The 20760-nt window shown below is 38.3% G+C and overlaps 1 non-coding gene across 1 annotated transcript; it reads left to right on the top strand.

Annotated features, from left to right (window-relative positions):
- Positions 1–7974: 7974 nt before the first annotated feature.
- On the top strand, positions 7975–8080 carry LOC140869978 (small nucleolar RNA R71). Its single transcript, XR_012146965.1, has one exon. It is a non-coding gene; the product is annotated as a small nucleolar RNA R71 (small nucleolar RNA).
- Positions 8081–20760: the final 12680 nt, after the last annotated feature.

Genomic DNA, 20760 nt, shown 5'->3' with positions numbered 1-20760 from the left:
TCATTAACCCCGCCCTCTAGTTTCAGAATACTCTCAACCAAGTTCAACTTCTACTTGCATAAATCAAAAGAACTTTTTTTTTTTTTCAAAATTACCGGATTTTACACCAAGTTTTATTTTATTTTAGCCCCTTAAATTACCCGCAGACTTAGCTATTACTAAAGATAGGATTTGGATTTCAATCCCCTCGTCTATAGCCCGGATGGAGCATCAACCACATTATTTTTTTCCGCAAACTTAGCATGGAACAGTGAATAGGATTTCAAACACTTTCCAAGCCCAGATGGAGTTGTAAGAAAATTTAGATTTTAACTTTTGCAACCCCATTTAATCCGCATACTTAGTCAAGCATAAGGCAACTAGGATTTCAGTACCTTATTCCTAACCCGGATGGAGTCATCAAATAAATTTTTGCCTAAATCATTTCTATGCTTGTATCAGTCTACCTCGGTTTTGAGCATAAATCGCCAGAGTTAATAATCAAATTATCCAATCCACTTACAAAATTCACATAAATTTTTCTACTTATCAGGAGTATCGACAGTCAAGGCTATAGTGCATAAAAGGTGAGAACTCAAGATACAATGTCGCCAACACTAGATTATATGCTCTTTTTCTTTTTCCAACTTCATCATCATAGGCCATTTTTCTTTTGTTTTTCTAATTTTTACATTTTTATTTTTTTTTCAAAAACACAAACAAACACAAAAACGAACAAACGAACAATAAAACAAACAAAAAACAAAACATGCAGAAACACAATACGAACAAATAAAAATAAAAACAGATGCAGGAACTAGTGACTACTGCAGCATTCAAAACCCATCAAACTCTCAAACCAACTTCGCTTCAATTTCAACAACAATCAATTCAACAATCAGCTCAACAAAACTCATCTAAAACAAGTCATCAAAAACAAACAACATCCCCCCAAACTCAGATATGTGCATTGTCCTCAATGTGCTTTATCAATTAAAACAAGGAACATACACATACCTACGACAATGACCATCAGTGGTCATCGTCCATGTCGTCATCCCGAGGGGGCCAAGTAGGAGGCTGGGGAAACGGCTGATACTCGCTGGATCCTGGAAAACGCTGGGCAAGGCTCGTCGTGAAATCCACCATATAATCCATAAATTGATCAGTCCGATGGCAATGACTGTCTAGCCTTTGCTCCAAACGTGTCAAACGCTCATCATAAAGCATATCAGCTCCCTGAAGTGGTAGTGGTGGTGGCTGGCTGCTACTAGCAGGGTGATCCTGAGGTGCTGCTGCTCTCGGAGGTGGCGGTACATTCTCCCGTGTAGTCCCAGTAATCGGTCCTTGGACCTTAAAAAGCTCTTCATCTGCACCCCATGTAACTCCAGCATATGCACAAAGCGCTGTGATCAGAGCAGGGTACGGCAATCCACCAGTCGTGATGCCCTTAACTGCTGCAATAATGGAATCCTGAATGATGTTCCCCAAGTTCATCGTCTTTCCCGTGACAATACTGTAAGTCAGGACAACCCATTTCTTTGTCACATCAGAAGTGTGGCCGGTGGGAAGCACACGAGCAGCTATCAGAAAAAACCAAGACCTCGCGTCTTGCTTCATTTTCCCGGAAGGAAAATGCACCACTGATTCATTCTTCATCTTCCACTGTGCCCCTTCATCACAAAGAGTGGCAATAATCTCATCATAGTCCACATCACTTGCCTTGAATGCCGAATATTCATCCTTATCTATAGATGGCATACCATAGAGGTTGTTAATGGTATGCCCATCAAAAGCCACCCGCTTACCTCGCACTAATACATGGTATTGTTCATGCTTGCACTTCAGATTGCATAAAATTCTCGGACTAAGAAAACCACGGCATCACCGGGAGGTTGGACAAAACCCGTACATCTTCGCTCATGAGCTGCATGTCGTACATCCCACAATGGTAGAGGAGAATTAGGATCAAAACCTCTTTCTCCAACCATGCTCTTGCTCACCATGAGAGGATAATTCTTGGCGGCCTCTTCATCCCAAAAACGATGGGCATCGAAAGTACCTGACGAAGATGCCCCCTGCTTTTGTTTCTTTCACGGTGCCATTACAATACTCTAATCACAATTCAACCAAAAATAATTCAACACAAAAGTTCACCACCGCTCACTATTCCGCTCAATCTCCAACCAATCTATAAGATTCACCACGCCTCACAACCAACAATAACAATTCTGCCAACCCAATAAAAATGCACAAAGCATAAATCTTCAACATAAAAACAATGTTACTGCACATAGGAACCGCCAACAACCCGAATAATCACAATTAAAGCAATCAAATTTATCACTGTTAAACTCCAAAATATACGGTGAATGTCACGGTTGGCCACAAGAACTTTAGAAAATCAATGATTGAACAACATCAATGCGCATAATTCCCACTGACACTTATCACTATCCAACGAATCCTCTAAGACGAAATTTTCGGACATAAAATTTAACAGTTCCTCAAGTTACCTCGAACCCAAAAAATCGCCGAGTAATCTTGAAAGCGAACTAGCAATGCGATTCGGGGAGATGATGAACAACAAAGAGTCCCTTTTTTTGCGTTTAATTCGAACCAGATCTGCTACATCCGAAGATGGAAAAGAATCCCCTTTCTCGTTGAACCCGAGCTGCAGAAATATTGGAACCCGGATGACTAATCGTGGAACTCACGATGCTAGAAACATATGAAAAGGTGCGATTGACGGTGTGGCTGAGATTTTCAGGAGAATTCTTCGGTGCTGAGGGGAGATGCTTGGAGGCGGAGGTAATTAAAAAGGGTATGGGAACGAATGAAATCTGAGATCCCCTTATATTTTTTAGATTTTCCGCAATAGCGCTGGAGCGCTTGCAAATTGGCGCTGGAACGCTCGACTTTTTTCAGAGATAGCGCTGGAGCGCTAGAGATGGGGAGCTGGAGCGCTAAACCTTCGAATTTTTCAACATAGAAAGTGCTGGAGCGCTTTGCTGAGAGAGCTGGAGCGCTAAATCCTCGACTTAACTCAAAATTTTAAACGGAAGAACAGTGCTGGAGCGCCTGGAATGTAGCGCTGAAGCGACTAATCCTCGAATTTCATACTCCAAAATGTGATTTTTGTGAAGAAAAGTACCTGCAATAAAACTCTTAATTAGGACTAAAAGTAGTAAAATAAATAAAAAGACTGAAATTCAATAAAATTAACTAAGAAAATAAAATAAAGTAAAACGAAATTAAAATTTGGTTTGCCTCCCAAGGAGCGCTTGGTTTAACGTCGTCAGCCCGACTTTTCTGGAGTTTTTATGCAGGGTCGATCAAAGAAACTTTCTCCATGTTCCGCACTTCATTGCCAAAGTAATGTTTTAACCTCTGCCCATTGGCTTGAAAGATTTGACCATCGTGACTGCTCAGTTCAATGGCTCCATAGGGATGCACTTTTACCACGGTGAACGGACCAGACCATCTCGATTTCAACTTACCTGGAAACAATCTGAGACGAGAATTAAACAATAATACATGTTGTCCAGTCTTAAATTCTCTTTTTAACAATAGTTTGTCATACCACTTTTTGATCTGTTCTTTGTAGATCTTGGCATTTTCGTATGAATGATTACGAAACTCCTCGATCTCGTGTAACTGCAACAATCGCTCTTCACCGGCAGCTTTCAGATCAAAATTCAGCTTTTTCACTGCCCAATACGCTCGATGCTCCAACTCTACTAGCAGATGACATGCTTTACCAAAGACCAACCTGTATGGCGACATGCCAATAGGAGTTTTGAACGCGGTCCGGTATGCCCATAGTGCATCATCCAACTTGATTGCCCAATCCTTCCGGTTCGTGTTGACAGTCTTTTCCAGAATTTTCTTAATTTCCCGGTTGGATATTTCAGCTTGCCCATTTGTTTGAGGATGGTATGCACATGCCACTTTATGCCTAACACCATATTTTGTCAGTAATGAATTAAATATTTTATTGCAAAAATGCGTACCTTCATCACTGATAATGGTCCTTGGAGTTCCAAACCTCGTGAAAATATTTTTCTGTACAAACTTCACCACTACACGAGCATCATTAGTGGAGGTGGTGATTGCTTCCACCCATTTCGAGACATAATCAACAGCCAATAAAATATAAGATTGCCCAAAATATATAGGAAATGGTCCCATAAAATCAATTCTCCACACATCAAATAATTCAACTTCTAAAATATTGGTGAGAGGTAATTCATAACGCCTGATATATTTCCCATCCTTTGACATCTATCACATGATTTTACCAAGGTATAACTGTCTTTGAATAAATTTGGGCAATAAAAACCAGACTGAAGTACCTTGGCGGTTGTCCGTGTGGCTCCAAAGTGACCACCATACGGTGCAGAATGACATTGTTCCAAAATTTCTTTTGCTTCAGTTTCGTCCACACATCTCCTTATCACTTGGTCTGAACACTTCTTGTACACAAACGGATCATCCCACAGATAAAACTTGACATCATGGAAAAATTTCTTCCTTTGGTGATGATTAAGATCTGGAGGCAAAACACCACAAGAAAGAAAATTAGCAAAGTCAGCAAACCAAGGCAGTTTAACATTTACCTCAAAAAGATGCTCATCAGGAAATTGCTCCTTGATGAGTTCATGTTCAGCTTTTTCTTCCAACTCCAAGCGAGACAGATGATCCGCCACTAAATTTTCACTCCCGTTCTTGTCTCTAATTTCAAAATCAAACTCTTGTAGTAAGAGTATCCACCGAATCAATCTTGGCTTGGCATCCTTCTTGGCAAATAGATAGCGAATTGATGCATGGCCAGTATAAACAATTACTTTAGAGCCAATGAGATAGGACCTGAATTTGTCGAAAGAAAACACCACAGCCAACATCTCTTTTTCAGTAGTAGTGTAATTTTGTTGGGCTCCATCAAGAGTGCGGCTGGCATAGTAAATTTCCCGAAACATCTTATCTCTTATTTGCCCCAAAACTGCTCCCATAGCATAATCGCTGGCATCACACATCACTTCAAACGGCTCCTTCCAGTCAGGCACAATCATAATAGGCGCAGAAATTAATGCCTCCTTGATCTTTGTGAATGCCTGCAAACACGCATCATAAAAAATAAAAGATGTATCTTTTTCTAATAAATTATACAAAGGTTTAGTAATTTTAGAAAAATCTCTAATAAAGCGATGATAGAACCCGGCGTGTCCCAAGAAGCTTCTAATGACTTTCACATTATTTGGCGGTGGAAGCTTTTCAATCGCAATCACTTTTGCTCGATCCACCTCAAGCCCATTAGATGACACTTTATGCCCAAGTACGATGCCTTCTTGCACCATGAAGTGACATTTTTCCCAGTTAAGCACTAGATTTTTCTCTTGGCAATGCTGCAAAACAAGGGTCAGATTGTGCAAACAATGATCAAAAAAAGACCCAAACACAGAAAAATCATCCATAAAAATTTCCATAACTTCTTCCACCATGTCAGAAAAAATTGCCATCATGCACCGCTGAAAAGTAGCCGGTGCATTACACAAACCAAATGGCATTCTCCTAAAAGCATAAGTACCATAGGGACATGTGAAAGTTGTTTTATCTTGATCCTCTGGCGCTATAGCAATTTGATTGTAGCCAGAATAGCCATCTAAAAAACAGTAATGTTTATAACCTGCCAACCTGTCAAGCATCTGATCAATAAAAGGAAGAGGAAAATGATCTTTCCTAGTAGCCTTATTCAACCTTCTATAATCAATGCAAACTCTCCAACCAGTAACAGTACGAGTCGAAATCAACTCGTTTTTCTCATTTTTTACCACAGTCATAACTCTTTTTTTCGGCACAACCTTTACTGGAGACACCCAAGAACTGTCAGATATAGCATAAATAATACCAGCATTCAATAATTTCAACACCTTAGCTTTTACTACTTCTTTCATTGCAGGATTTAATCTCCTTTGATGATCAACATAAGGACTGTACGACTCCTCCATTAAAATCTTATGCATGCAAATATTGGGACTAATTCCCTTGATATTAGAAATAGACCAACCCAAAGCAGATTTAAATTTTCTCAAAACTCTTAATAATTTATCCTTTTCATCATGAGTAAGAGAAGATGAAATAATTACCGGGTTAGTCGAATTTTCTCCCAAAAATGCATAACATAAATGACCAGGCAGTTCTTTCAATTCAGGAGTAGAAGAAACTGGTACCTCTTTTTCGAATTCCTCAGACAATGCTTTAATTTTTTCTTGGCCATCTATTTCCTTTGGAAAACTTTCAAGAGCAAGAAATTGCTCTCTAAGTTCCCAATCATCCCCCTCAAATTGGGTTATGGAATTAATTAAGCACCTCGCCAAAGCGTCCTCCAATTCCAATCCTGCACAAAAATTATTCTCATAAGAATTAGATAAATCAATGCAATTACAAGAATGTACCTCATCTTGGTATTTCATGGTTTTATAGATATTGAAAGTGACAGCTTCACCACTAACTCGTAGAGTTAGTTCACTTTCCTGCACATCAATTAACACTCTGCCAGTCGCCAAGAATGGTCTCTCCAAAATTAGAGGGACATCTTGATCTTCTTTCATATCAAGCACTACAAAGTCAGCAGGAAAAATAAACTTATCTACTTTTACCAAGACATCTTCCACAACTCCTCGAGGATATGTCAAAGAACGATCAGCCAACTGCAGAGTAATCGTGGTTGGTTTCACCTCGCCAAGCTCCAAAAACCTGAAAATAGATAAAGGCATTAAATTAATACTTGCACCTAAATCACATAATGCCCTATTAACAGTCGCACCACCAATAATACAAGGAATAGTAAAACTTCCTGGATCCTTCAATTTCTGTGGCAGTTTCTTTTGCAGGATGGCGCTGCAGTCCTCTGTAAACTTCACTGTTTCAAACTCTTCAAGCTTTATCTTCCTCGCCATCACATCATTAATGAATTTAGCATAATGCAGCATCTGCTCCAAAGCATCAGCGAATGGAATATTTATATGAATTTTCTTGATGTCAAGAAACTTAGAAAATTTTTCATCCTACGCTTTCTTCTTGAACCGCTGAGGATATGGCAGAACAGCTTTTGGAACAGGTGGTTTCTCAGGAACAACTGCAGACTTGCTGGAATTTTGGTTATCAGATTTTTCAAACTCTACCACAATCTCTTCAACTTCCTCATCATCCACTACCTTTGGGTTATCAGTCGCAAGTTCTTTACCACTTCTAAGAGTGACAACCTTGCATTGCTCTCTAGGATTAACCTCAGTGTTGCTGGGAAACACACCTCTCTGCTGATTATTCAATGCATTCACCAGTTGACCAATTTGTGTTTCAAGATTTTTTATAGAAGCGCTCACATTGGTCAAGTGCGTCTCCATACTATCCAGCTTATTCTCATTCCTCTTAAATCTTGTGGAAGACTTTGAAATAAAATTATGCACCAAATCTTCCAATGATGCCTTACCCTCACCATTCTGAGTATTGAACCCCGGTGGAGGATTCAACACATTCTTATTGTTTGCATAGGAAAAATTCTCATGATTACGCAAACTAGGATGATACTGATTGGGTACAGGATTACCTCGATAATTGTTGTAATTCCTGTTGTTCACATATTGCGCTTGCTCCACACTCTCAAATCCATCAGCAGAATTTACGGCAGTCGCCAGTGATGGTGTCTCAGTAGAACTTTGATTCCCTTTGGTCAGTACAACCAACTGTGTAGAAATAGTAGCCATCTGAGCAGTCAAAGCAGTGAATGCATCAACCTCATGAATTCCGACAGGCTTTCTTATTGCAGATCTTTCACTCGGTCACTGATAACTATTAACAGTCATTTGCTCAAGCATCTCATAAGCCTGTTCAGGAAATTTAGAAAATATTGAACCTCCAGCTGCAGCATCCACAGAAATACAAGTTGGCCCATTAAAACCATTGTAGAATAATTCGATCTGTTTCCAATCTGGAAAATTATGGTTTGGACACTTCCTAAGCAACTCCTTGTACCGCTCCCAGGCTTCATACAATTGCTCAAAATCTTGTTGTTTGAATGTAGTGATCTATATTTTCAACTGAGCCGACTTAGCAGGTGGGAAATACTTAGCCAGAAACTTGGAAGCCATATCATCTCATGTAGTGATACTCCCAAGAGGTAGCGATTGCAACCAACTACGAGCATTGTCCCTAAGAGAGAACGGGAACAATCGTAGTTTGATGGTGTCCTCAGTAACACCATGAATCTTTACTGTGTCAGCAATCTCCAGAAAAGTACGCAGGTGCAAATTTGGATCTTCAGTAGCTGCACCCCTAAACTGATTTTGCTGCACCATATTAATCAGAGCTAGCTTCAACTCAAAATTATTTGCTGTGATATTCTGCCTAGCTATCCCAGAATAATGAGTATTGATCACCGGTCGAAAGTGATCTTTGATCGACACCGGGGCATTATTGACAACTCTTTCTCTTTCTCTTTCTTCAGCCATTTGTTGCAACTCTTCTCTTTTAGCTTTTCGCAACGCTTTAGCAGTTTTCTCGATTTCTGGATCAAAGAGCAGTGAGTCGTAACTCTGGCTTTTTCGCATAAACTGCATAGACAGGAAAGATTGAAAATTAGAACCAAAAAAATAAAATAAAATGCTCTAAATAAAAATTAAGACTAATTAGCACAATTTAATATAAATCAAATAAAATTCACTCCCCGGCAACGGTGCCAAAAACTTGTTGCGTGTTTTTCGCTCGCAAGCGGACGATGTCAAGTTATAATATAGGAATTAAGTCCAAGTCGATCCCATGGAGAATGAATAAATGATATTATATCAAATATTTGCAACTAATAAAATCTTAATCCTATGTAGAGCTACGAGAATGATTTGAGTTATATCAAACTAAAATTTGCAAGAAATAAAATTAAATAACCACAAATTCACGAGATGAAAATTCAATCAACGATGAATGCTAGAGGTTCGACTTCACTTGACTGTTCACCACAATTTATTTCTAATGATTGTTTAATTATCAATTCTTCTAGTTTATTAGCCAATAATCCCTATTATTTTCTACTACCTCTCTCGAGTGTCAAGCAGAAATTCGTATTCAATAACAAACTCAATATCTCCATCAAAGTTCAATTATTAAATCCGGTAAAGAACACAAGAATTCTTCAAATAACTTCTATGGAGTTATATGCCTCTCGAACAGTATAAACACCAAAGATGTATTTTCCTATGTCGTATTCAAAATCTCCTCTCTCGAGTGATAGATTCGAAATAAAATATCATTCAATCTATGACCACTAAATTGAAAGCATTAAGATCAGGAAAACACAAATAAACTGTGCGAAGAAATTTAAATAAATAAATCAAAATATGTCAATCATGGTTTTCAGTCAAGATTCGTCTACCTCTAGACTAAGAAATTAGTTCATAACGCAATTCAAAATCAAATAAGACATGTTTTTCCAACAATCCATAAAACTTAGAAAATAGAGTTCAAAGAGAAACTAGAACGAATTAGAATGAAGCTTCTTCGTCGCCGAATGCCGCCGTATTCCTTCTTCGTACCAAATTCTCGAGCTCTTGTGCACTTCAAAACTCTCTCTAGCCATCCTTACGCTCTGAAAAACTCCCTAAACCCTCGTATCCTCCAAAATAAGCCATAAAATCCTTTTAAAAACTCGATCAAGACTTTCCAAAATTCTGGACACTACGTAGCGCTGGAGCGCCTGACTTTATTCTTCAACAGCGCTGGTATGATAGCGCTGGAACGCTATTTCCTCGACTTTTCACCTTTCGGAAGACTTCGTATAGCGCTGGAGCGCTGTAATTCAGGCGCTGGGGCGCTAACCTGTTCAACTTAAATTCATTTTTCCTCTTCTCTTTTCTTCACTCTTTTTGCATCTTTTTGACTCTTTTGATCAACTAAAATAAATATCACTTGAATTCCTGCAAACGACACTAACAACAAAAGAAATGCATAATATCGCTCAAAACACAACAAAAGCCAAGCTAATTCATATAAAATATAAGTGCAAAAATTGCACTTATCACTAACCCTAGCCTCCAACACTTTACACTCTCATTTTCACCCGAAACTCATGCGCACACACACACACACACACACAAGAAAGTGCATGGTTGCCCTGTTCTTCCCTTGAAGGTGAAGGCTCACCTTTCTTCTTCTCTTAGCGCCTCCATCTTCATTTTCTTCTCCGGTGAATCACTCCAAAGCAAGATGGTTGAGATTTCCCCTATCCTTGAGCTCGATTTCAGCTTGTTCGAACAACACTATTTCCAGCCTTCGATCGGCCGCATCAAGTTCTTGCCTCTTTCGATTTTCCTTCTTCTTAGCAAGGCAAGAAAATGAGTTATTTTCTCACCATTTCAACGTATTATGTAGTGTGTTCCATTGTGTAATTGCATTTCATTTTTCAGATAGTTTGTGCCCTGTTCGAAGGAAATGGAATCGTCCTTAGCTCATTTGAGCTGTCATTCCTTTTGAGTTCTTAGCTAAGGCAAGGATATGGTTGCTTCTTCACCTTGTAGATTAGTTCATCTTATGTATTGCATTTTATGAGATTTTCTAAAAGTGTATATGTATATGCCATGTTCGAGTTTCTTGTTTTTAGTTCAAATATTTTTGTGCATTCTCGTTTCATGAACTACGTTATCATGATTGTGTGTTGGATGCTTGGATGCCTTAGTGCATTCGAATTTTTCAGAAAAGAGCATGTCTTTGGGTGTTCGAAATTTTCAGAGTTTATATATAGCATTGTGTTCGAACCATTTCCAGATTTTTGCCTTCATGATATGTGATCAAATTTTCAGATTTTGTTGATTTATGGTTCGATTCATATTTCCAGATTATATACATGTTTTGGTTTGAACACTTGGTGTTTGTTGAGTTGATTTGGATGGTGATTTTGAGCTACCATGGGTGATATTTAATTCACATGGTGGCATTAGAAAGGCTCGAAGTTTGTGCTTGGGATTGGTTTGGAGAAACTTCGAATTTTCTTGATTTTTGTGGCTCGGTTTTGGTTGCCTAGTTGAGCTGAGTTTGAGCTGGTTTATGGGAGTTTCTAAGGGGTTTAAGATGAGCCTAAATGTGGGTCTTGATCCTAGTCTAGTGGCTTGGAACTTGGGAGTATTGTGGCTAAGTTTTTGGAAGAGTTTATAAATGGAGCTTGTGCAGAATTTTGGTTATGATTGGGGCAGCCCGGAAACTAATGGTAAAAGTAGGGTTGGAATCGTGTTTGAAAGGAATATTATTCCTTGAATATTTCGGCCCTTAATAAATTTAATATTATAAGATTTTGCTTTCTAGACAAGATCAAATATTTGGTAAATATCTTGTGTATATCTCGTATATGTTAAGACATATATTTGCCATGCTTAAATCTTGTCTTGATAAGGTAGTTATTAGATATAATATTACTCGATATTATCAAGATTTGATTTGCAAGATTTGATAGAGTTTTATTCCTACTAAAACATGTTTCCTTATTCATGTAGGACTCTATCTAAGGAAACCTTCAGGACTTGGATGCTTATCTATAAAAGAAGGTTTTCACGCACAAGATTAATGAGCTTCAGACGTACAATCCGCTGCTCAATCTCTAAAGAATTTTGTTGAAGAATTTGAAGAATTCTGAAGCAAGGTTTGCAACCTTCGTTGTTGCATGTCCCCGTGTTGCCGTTCGTGTTGAAGACATCAGAGACAACACTGTGGGAACTGTGTTGTTCGAAGATTTGTTATGTTTCTTCAATTTAGGCTACGGGAGTTGCATCTAATTGTTTTTACTCTGATTTATTTAGGATGCAAGTTTGATTTCTCAACTTGTTGAGAAATTTAGGATTTACTGACTTTTTGTAAAATCACTAGGATTATCTTTGTAATACTGATCTTATGTTTACTAGTGATATTTAGCCCTAAGGCACCCACACGAGTTTTTATACTCGTGCAAAATTAATTACTTATGTTTTATTTACGTTTTAAATTTCCGCTGCACTGTGTTGTCTGAGGTGTTACAACACGAAGTACAACACTGCCTATTTTACATGACCAACCACGTACACCGTTTCTTTCACGTGGCATCAGAGCCACCACTTGACTTTACCAAGTGAGTTCCTGGTTTGTGTTACAGGTTAGTTATGGATACTCCATACACAAGTGCAATTCGTCCACCTATTTTGGATGGGACAAATTACGGCCCTTGGAAATTGAAGATGAGTATGTACATTCAATCCATTGATTCCAGGGCTTGGCAACGTGTTCTTGATGGTTGGACACCACCTATGAGAGATGATGATGTACCCGGACCAAAGCCAATAGCACAATGGACAGCCGATGAAAATAATGCGGCTATTTAAAATGCAAAAGCTCTTAATGCTATGTTTACTTCTGTTGATATGAATATGTTTAATCTAATTGGCACTTGTACTTGTGCAAGGGATGCTTGGGAGAAACTTCAAAAACCCATTGTGAAGGCTCGGAAAGTGTCAAGAAGACAAGGATGCGTCTCCTAACTTCAAAATTTGAGAAATTAAGAATGGAGGAATCAGAGACCATCATGGAATATAATGGAAGATTGAAAAGCCTTGCAAACGAAGCATCTGTTCTTGGTGATCCTATTTCGAACGAGAGACTTGTGTCCAAAGTGCTTCTTTCTGTCCCTAAAAGATTTCACACCAAATTTTGTGCTATAGATGAATCCAAAGATACATCTATAATGGGTTTGGATGAGTTGATAAGTTCTCTTCGCACATATGAGATGGAGATGGAAGCCGAAGATGACACTAAAGGTAAGTCTATTGTCTTTCAAGTATCTAATGATGTTTACAATGATTTTTCTGAAGTTCAACAGGAAGTGAAGGAATCAGATCTTGAAGAAAAATCTATTGCCTTGATTTTGAAGAAATTCACTGATTATCTCAAGATAATGAAAGAAAAAAAGGATGTGAAAGGTGCACAACCTTCGAAATTTCCTAAACTTCCTACTTCAGAGAAGCCTCAAAAGCTCACTAATACTCGAGGACCTCGTCAAAGGTATGAAGGTAAGATTCAATCCTCAAGTAAAAAATTTTGATAATGTTCAATGCAGGGAATGTAAGGGATATGGACACTATGCATATGAGTGTGCCAATCGCCTTCGAAAAGGTATGAATGTTTCTCTGAGTGATGATGATTCTGAAGGAGAACAAGAAAAGGCTGAACAGGCAGATCTTATATCTTTTACTGCCTTGATGAAAAGTAATAAAAATTTTCAGATTAATCCTCTTGGTTTTGGCTCCGGTGTTGCAACATCTGGACGCAACACAGTTCAAAAATCTGTTTGCTTTGTTGCTTCTAACCTTGATAATTCCAGTGATCATGAAGAACAGGTAGCTGACGCTTACACTCTGGAAGGTATACAGAAACTCTATGAGGAGTTGTATTGTGATTGGATCAAGAGGAATCAGTTGAACACAACTCTCACTAAAGAGAATACTGAATTGAAAGCTGTTGTGGCTAGACTGGAGGTTCTCATGAGTAAGAAAGATCTGGAATTAGGGTTGCTGAATTCGGAACTTGAAAGAGCGAAAACAACAATTGCTAAATTTAATTCCAGTTCAAGCAAACTTGATTCTCTTTTGACTATGGGTAAGAATGATAAGTTTGGTCTTGGTTTTAAAGAAAGTGTTTTTGAAATTGGTGAATCTTCCAAAACACCAGTGTTTGTGAAGGAAGGTAGTGATTCCTTGAACCATCCTTCAACTGCTTCTAAAGGTAAGAAACTCATTGTTGAGAAGAATGTTTATGTCCCAAAGCCAAAACAATGGAAGCGTCTGTTTGTATGTCATTATTCTCTCAAACCTGGTCACATCAGGCCTTTTTGTCGTAAGCCTAAAAATGACTATATTTTGTGGGAATCTAAGCAGGTGTTGCCTCCCGTGTTGCCCAACACCAAGCACAACACTAGCAGAAAAGGACCCACTGTGAAGAAAGTATGGACACAAAAATCTGATGTTAAAAGTTTTGTTATTTATACTTCCTTGAAAGCTAACACTGCAGGTAATTGGTACTTTGATAGTGGAAGATCTCGGCACATGACAGGTTTGAAAGATCACCTCATGGATTACATTGAACAAAATGGAGGTAGAGTGACTTATGGAGGTGGTGCAAAAGGAAGAATTGTTGGCAAAAGAACACTCAATGTGGAAGGGTTTCCAAAGCTTCATAACGTCTTACACGTTGAAGGACTTAATGCAATAATTTCAATTAGTCAACTGTGTGATGATGACTTGCATGTGAAATTTGATAAGAATACTTTTGAAGTTTTTGATAATGCTAATCATTGTGTTATGACAGGTACAAGATCAGTTGATAATTGCTACCAACTTGGTGAGGAATTGGCATGTAGACATTCAAAGGTTGATGAGTTTAGTCTATGGCACCAAAAGCTTGGACATGTGAATTTCAAGACTTTAAAGAATTTGAGTAAGTTTGAAGCTGTCAGAGGTCTTCCAAATCGAAAGTCTGGTGTTCCATATGTTTGTGGTGCATGCCAAAAAGGTAAGCAAACCCGTGTTTTGCACCCCGTGTTACAACACTGCGAGACAACACGGTGTCTTGAACTTTTGCATATGGATTTGATGGGTCCCATGGAATTCGAAAGTTATGGAGGTAAAAAGTACTCCTTTGTATTTGTTGATGATTTTTCTCGTTTTACATGGGTGAGATTTCTTAGAGAAAAATCAGACACTTTTGATTTTTTTAAGAAGTTGTTTACCAAGATTACTAACCTGCATACTTTGACAGTAGCAAGGATCAGAGCTGATCATGGAAAGGAATTTGAGAACTCATCTTTTTTTTCTTTGTGTGATAAGAAGGGCATCTCACAAGAGTTCTCCGCTCCAAAAACTCCTCAACAGAATGGAATTGTCGAAAGGAAGAAGAGGACGTTGCAGAAGATGGCTAGGGTGATGATGAGCTCAAAAAATATCTCCAAGATATTTTGGGCAGAAGCATTGAACACATCTTGTCATATTTCTAATCGTGTTTATTTGAGAAGTGGTTCTTCGAAGACTTCCTATGAAATCATCATCGAAAAGAAGCTAAATCTCAATTATTTTCATATTTTTGGATGTGTATGCTATGTTTTAAATGATAGAAATCATCTAGCAAAATTTGATTCCAAGAGTGATAAGTGTTTGTTCCTTGGTTATTCTACAAATAGTCGTGCATATAGGATGTATAACCTTAGGACCAGAACAATTATGGAATCTATTAATGTTGTTTTAGATGATGGTGCATATCTCAAAGGAAAAACTGCTGAAGATGATATTGAAGGCTTGCTGAAAATTCCTCTCGAAGAACACAGTGTTGTCCCGGATGTTGCAACATCAAACACAACACTGGTTCCTCCAGAAACTGGTTATGAAGAAAATTATCAAAATAATGAGGAAACTGAGGTATCTACTGAAAAGGACATTCCAAGAAAGATACAAAAGAATCATCCATCATCACAAATTATTGGATATGTTCATGGAACAAGACAAACCCGAGCTAAGGATAAAGTTGACTACCGCAAGATGGTTGGGTTAGTATGCATGAGTTCCGTGTACTCACAGGTAATGCATTCTTGTTTTGTCTCCAATATTGAACCTAAGAATGTCAATGATGCTTTGAATGATGAATTTTGGGAAAATTCCATGCATGAAGAACTTGAGCAATTTGTCCGAAATGATGTGTGGTTTTTAGTCCCACTTCCTGATCATGGTAATGTCATTGTACCAAATGGATTTTCAAACATAAAACTGATGAATCAGGAAACATCATTAGAAACAAAGTAAGGTTGGTTGCTCAAGGGTATACACAGGTTGAGGGGGTTGATTTTGATGAGACCTTCGCTCCTGTTGCCCGCATTGAGTCAGTCCGACTATTGCTAGCTATTGCATGTCATATGGGTATAAAACTTTACCAAATGGATGTGAAGAGTGCGTTTTTGAATGGTATTTTAAATGAGGAAGTGTATGTGAAGCAACCCAAAGGCTTTGAAGATCCACACCACTTGGATCATGTTTACAAGTTGAAGAAGGCACTCTATGGTTTGAAGCAAGCTCCACGAGCTTGGTATGGTAGGTTGGCTGAGTATTTGTTCGAAATTGGCTTCAAACGAGGTGAGGTTGACAAAACCTTTTTTATTCAAAAGGCCAAAGGTAAAATTCTTATTTGTCAAGTTTATGTGGATGACATTATCTTTGGTTCCTCATCTCAAAAGCATGTTGATAGTTTTGTTGAATGCATGTCTTCTACTTTTGAAATGAGCATGGTAGGAGAATTAACTTACTTTCTTGGATTGCAAGTTAAGCAATCAAGTGATGGTATTTTTCTGTGTCAAAGTAAGTATGCAAAGAATTTGGTGAAAAAGTTTTGCAAAGAGAATGTGAAGAACATGAAAACTCCAATGGGCTCGAGTGAAAAATTGAGAAAAGACAGTGTTGCGGCTGGTGTTGACAACAACATGTATCGCAGCATGATAGGGATTCTTTTGTATTTGACTGCTAGTCATCCTGATATCATGTTCAGTGTGTGTTTATGTGCTAGGTATCAATTTGATCCAAAGGTAACCCATTTAAAAGCTGTTATGAGTATTTTGAAATATGTTTCGGGTACATTGGATTTGGGATTGTGGTCTTGTAGGTTTTAGTGATGCTGATTGGGCTGGTGATGGTAATGATAGAAAGAGCACTACGGGTGTGTGTTTTTATCTTGGTAATAATTTTGTTTCATGGTATAGTCGTAAGCAAAATTGTGTGTCACTTTCGACTACTGAATCTGAATATGTGGCAGCCGGAAGTTGTTGTTCACAAATTCTTTGGATGAACCAAATGATTGAGGATTATGGTTTTAAGAGTGAACCCCCCATTGTTTATTGTGATAATTCGAGTGCTATTGATATATCAAAGAATCTAGTTCAACACTCATGCACAAAACACATTGACATTTGTCATCACTTTTATTCGAGATTTGGTAGAAAAAAGTATGATTCGAATGGAGTTTGTTGGAACCAATAACGAATTGGCAGATATTTTTACTAAAGCATTAGATCATGAGAGATTATCAACCCTTCGGAGGTCTCTCAGCATGTGTGCAGTATAATCCTTTGCATGTGTTGTCTTCGGTGTTACAACACTACCGACAACACTGTTGTTTTTCTTGTCATGCATTGTTAAAACTTTAGGCATTATGCATTCACTTTGTTATGTGTAGTGGTTAAATCTCTGTTACAGTGATTCAATTGATGCCAAGTTTTTCTGCAAATTTTTTTAAGCATACTGACCCTTTTTTCGTTTGAACTCTGAATAAACCACTAAGTAGTTGAGGGATGTGCGTGTATTCCATGTTCATGTCCCATGTGAAAGGTGGTTTCGCAAATTCAGTGTTCAGCATTTTATAAAGTTTGTTGACCAATGTCATAAATACAAACTCTATCAAAAATTGAAAGAAAATGGAAAAAGCTACCTAATTGAGTCCAATGAAAACTGTTCATTTAGTGTGCATGCTACCAGTTCTGGAATTTTTCTGAAAAACAAGGGTAATCAAGTGTGTAAGTTTCAAATTCTTTTGAAAAACTTTGGTGTTGTTGATGATGTTGTCAACACGAGAGGCAACACTATACTTGTCAACATATCATTTGCTTGTAATTGCATTTTTATTTTTGTTACACTCTGTTTAGGCATAAAATAGGTCATGCATTTGCATTTTTGCTAATAGGGTTTTGTTTTTGGGTAAGGTTCTAAATAGACAAATTTTGATGATTTACCCTATTTACTGAAAATTGAATTTCTGTTATTGATTTTTGTTTCAGTGGAGTTAGGCTGATGTGGAGTTAATTCTTGAAGATTTGGGCTGAAATATATATCTTGGATTATTGCCTTATTTATGGGATTTTATCTCTTAAATCTCGTTTTTCGAATTCTGACCGTTTGGAAAAGTTACCGTTGGTAACCTGGTGAGATAAGGGGATTATGGTAATTATGAGTTTTTTAGAGGGAAAATATTACCGTTTGTGATAAGGAAATATATATTTTTTTGGTTCCTTCCTTATCGGTCATTATCTTCTTCTTGAAATTTTATCAAACCCCGATTGTTTTCTCTGCAAACCCTACCTCTCTCTCACTCTAAAATTCATTTTCAATGGCAGGCTTTGATCCTCAAGATATTCGAAGCGAGATGGGCCAACAAGAAACCGATGTTGCGGCCAGTGTTGCAACACTGAAGAACCCATCCTCAACTCCTTCTCTGTCGATTGTTCCTATTCCTATGGAACCTGTTCCACTTGCCACAATCATGCCTGGTGAACGAGGAAACGAGATCGATGTGGAGAATTTACTCAATTTTGATGTCCTGAACCGTGTTCATCCTCCTCCACCGATTGTCCACAGATCAAAAAGGCAAGCAGGATATGACCCTGATTTTACTCAGTCCAAGAGGTTTTATAAGGGTCCTTGCATATCCATGGCAGAAGAAAACCGCAGCTCTGGTGATGATTCAAAAGATGAAAATTACGAGTTCGTTTCTCGTAAGAAACCCTCTGGCTCCACTGCTGCTTCTGCCTCTGCACCAATTGCTGAATCTGCCCCTGAGAGCAATTCTACTGATAGTGCCCCATCTGCCAAAATCCAGAATAAAGTCCCTCCCAAATCCTCTCTTGAGGAAACTTTTTCTGATGAGGACACCAATCTGGCTCAAATTTTGGAGAGCCTCAAGCAAGGAAAGGCTACGCCCTCTGCCTCCATAGGTCATCAATCTGATGATGAACCTGATGCTGAGATGATGGAGGAATTTGCTACGGGCAAAGCACATATTGAAGAAAGATCTTCCTCTTCTACTGATTCTGGTGCAAGCTCTTCCAACAAAAATGCTGATATAGGTGAGGAAGAAGATTCTGAAGAGATTTCCAGCATAGATGCTGATGATGAACCTCTAGAGAAAGAGGATATTTCTGCTGCTGAGGCCAGTGTTGTTGTTGGTGTTGTCAACACCACAGACAACACTGTTGATGAGGACTATGAAATTGATGCTGCTCATTCTCTTATGTTTTATTCTGGCGATGCTGCTGCTGTTTGGCCTCTCTTCACTCATAGAGGACTACTGGATGAGAGGAACATTGATGTTTGCTCCTATGATAGGTACAATCTGGTTGATTTTCTGAAGCTTAAGCAACTTTATTCTACTGTTTTTGCTGTGATACCCTACTGTAAAAGGGTGATTCTGGAATTCTATGTCAATCTAACCTCAAGCATTGAAGATCCAGAATCTGCAAAGTATGGATTGGTGTATCTTCGGGGTAGGCTTTTTGAGTTTACTCCAGCTGTCATCAACTCTCTATACTCAACCCCCGATGTTGATGAAGGACCCCATCCAGATGTTAATGAAGTTATTTTTGTCCTTATTGGTGGCTTGGTCAAAAAGTTTTCTGACCATTTTTATGCAGCCAAGTTAACTTCTTTTTATTCTGTCCTTCACAAGATTTATGTGAGGAACTGGACTTCTTCTTCAAACTCTACAGTAATCACAAGGCCACAGGCGTTCATTATCTATGCCATTGGGACTGGGAGTCCTTTCAATTTTGGAAAGCTGGACTGTGCTCCAGTTTGCTGATGGTGGTCTCAAGTCTACTAAGCTGTCATTCCCATCTTTGATCTATGACATTTTAGAATCTTAGGCATTCATCCGAAATATCACAGAAGATCTCTATGATCAACCTGAGATTTTGAAGTTAGCAGCCAAAATCCTAAAGGGAAATCGAGTTCTGGATTTACCCTGGACTGCCACTCCTACTCCTGCTGCTGAAGATGATGATGTTGCACCCGGTGTTTCCAACACGGGAGACAACACGGAAGAAACAGTGCCTACTCCTACACCTCTGGCTTTTACCACTGCTACTATTCAGCTGCTGATGACTCGTGCTGAGGAGAAGCTTGCTCACGCTCATGAAGACATTGCCTTCTATAGCATGGTCTTGGCTGATTGTCGAAGACAACTTGGCATTTCTGGCCAAACAGGGGGAGATAGTGCACAAGCTGGTGAAGCTGGTCCATCTGGGACTAATAATGATGATGAGAAAGCTACTGATCAAGAGGGTTCACATAGTGCTAGTGATCCGTTTTAGATTTTGCTTCTTTCCTTATTTTTTGCTTTGTTGTTTAGTTTTATCTTTTGGTTAATATAACTGTTTTTGTTTGCTCTAGTTATGTGCTTTATTGATCTATTATATCCTAAGCCTTCTAATCCTCTTATGCTCTGATAGAATCCTTAACTCATGGTTCGTGTTATCCTTGGTGTTGCCAACACGAGGGACAACACTTCAGGGGGAGACTTAAAATTCAGGGGGAGAAGAATTTTTAAACTCAGGGGGAGTTTATGATTATGTTTGCTTGTGCAATGTTTTGTCCAGAAAGCAAAAAAGGGGAGATTGAAAGGAATATTATTCCTTGAATATTTCGGCCCTTAATAACTTTAATATTATAAGATTTTGCTTTCTAGACAAGATCAAATATTTGGTAAATATCTTGTGTATATCTCGTATATGTTAAGATATATATTTGTCATGCTTAAATATTGTATTGATAAGGTAGTTATTAGATATAATATTACTCGATATTATCAAGATTTGATTTGCAAGATTTAATAGAGTTTTATTCCTACTAAAACATGTTTCCTTATTCATGTAGGACTCTATCTAAGGAAACCTTCAAGACTTGGATGCTT

This window comes from Henckelia pumila, chromosome 4 (assembly GCF_033568475.1).
Source record: "Henckelia pumila isolate YLH828 chromosome 4, ASM3356847v2, whole genome shotgun sequence".
Taxonomy (NCBI): Eukaryota; Viridiplantae; Streptophyta; class Magnoliopsida; order Lamiales; family Gesneriaceae; genus Henckelia; species Henckelia pumila.
The sequence above is the reverse complement of the archived record's forward strand: the minus strand, read 5'-3'. Positions and strand labels throughout refer to the sequence as shown.